Source organism: Limulus polyphemus, unplaced genomic scaffold, assembly GCF_000517525.1.
Source record: "Limulus polyphemus unplaced genomic scaffold, Limulus_polyphemus-2.1.2 Scaffold2292, whole genome shotgun sequence".
NCBI lineage: Eukaryota > Metazoa > Arthropoda > Merostomata > Xiphosura > Limulidae > Limulus > Limulus polyphemus.
The window spans coordinates 141,344-142,845 of record NW_013667902.1 but is presented as its reverse complement, the minus strand read 5'-3'; positions in this window follow the sequence as shown (position 1 = coordinate 142,845).

Here is a 1,502-nt window from a genome sequence, read left to right as displayed (position 1 = left end):
CTTTTCTTTTGCTCAAACTTTGGGCAAAGGATTACTTGAAAGGGTAGCTAACTTTATACATCGTAGTAATAATAACCATAGCTAGCTGATACGGCTTTCGCTTCATACATAATATAAGGGTTGGCTCCATAAAGACACCGATTAGTACAGTATCTACATGCTAGTCATCTAATTCAGTGCTTCCAAAAGAGTCTCAGGTGTGATGTGCAATTTTTGCATTTATTAAGTAATTTTCATTTAGTGATGCATATTAATTAACAATTTAATAATTTTTTAAATTCCAAATTTGATTTATTTTCTCCTTGATACACAGTATAACTATAACTTCTCCCTGTCTTTGGTCAGGTGGTGCCACTAAACCTGCCATACGTACTTCTTTACAGGTGCTGAAAAAGTTTGAGACATTAAAAGTATGCCACGAGCTGAAAACGTTTGGGAAGCATTGAACTAATGTTCATCTATTAATGACTAGTAATTCTTTTTTCACCCAAGACTTAAGCTTTTTAAAGGAACACCAAATATTTGTAAGAAAGGGATATTCATAACAACATTTAAACTAGAATTACGATGTTTTTAGCTTTTGTAAAATATAAAAGAAACAAATCGACTTTTAAATACCCCTACAACCTTCGCAGTACCTTATTTAGTACTCTACAAAAGGTTTGGGTGCAATATACCAAGCCGTTTTTGTTGTAGGCTAGCAAGATAATAATAAAAATAATTACAAATAGGCCCTTTTGAGCGGATGTTCTTTTCGTTGTAGATCTAACATGCATGCTCTTTTTGTGCATTTTTATATGTGTACACTCTTATCAGTCGATGGTAAAGATTTTAAAGCATTGTTTGAACTGAATCTTTACTGTTTAAGGTGCAATTCCTATTATGAACCACAATCATCGCTGATGCGTTACATCATTCAATACTACAACTTTGTGATTTACAGCTTCTGTCGAAGGGTTATTAGACAGCTCAAAGAACAATAAAATTAAATAAAAACAGATGTAACCTGTTACAAGTCTTAAGCTGTTTCGAATAAATAATTTTAATTTTCTGTTACAACCTGCAATCATTCTAAAAACAAAATAAAATAAATGTAATTCAGATTCTTTTGGGGGTGTGTGTGTTTACAAAGTCAGTCAAATCCACCGAGTCCATATAGAGGATAAATAACCAATAAAATATAGTTTTAATGAAAAAAAAAAGAACGTCTGATGTTTATTCAGAAGGTTTTATAGGCTATGCAAATAATATTTAAAAACTTTTTAAGATGATAGAGTATTTTTTAATCTTAAACATGAAAATCACCTTGCACTCAGGCTAGTCAATACGCTGACTCTATAATTTCACAGACATACCTTACGTAAAAATACTAAATTAAAAAAGTCCGATTTGTGTGTAAAATAGATTTTTCAAGTTTACTACGTCAATTGGGAAATGTAGTAATTGTTAATTCTCCGGTATGGCCTCGGTTGCAACAAGCCCATGTGCGTAATTGTTAAACT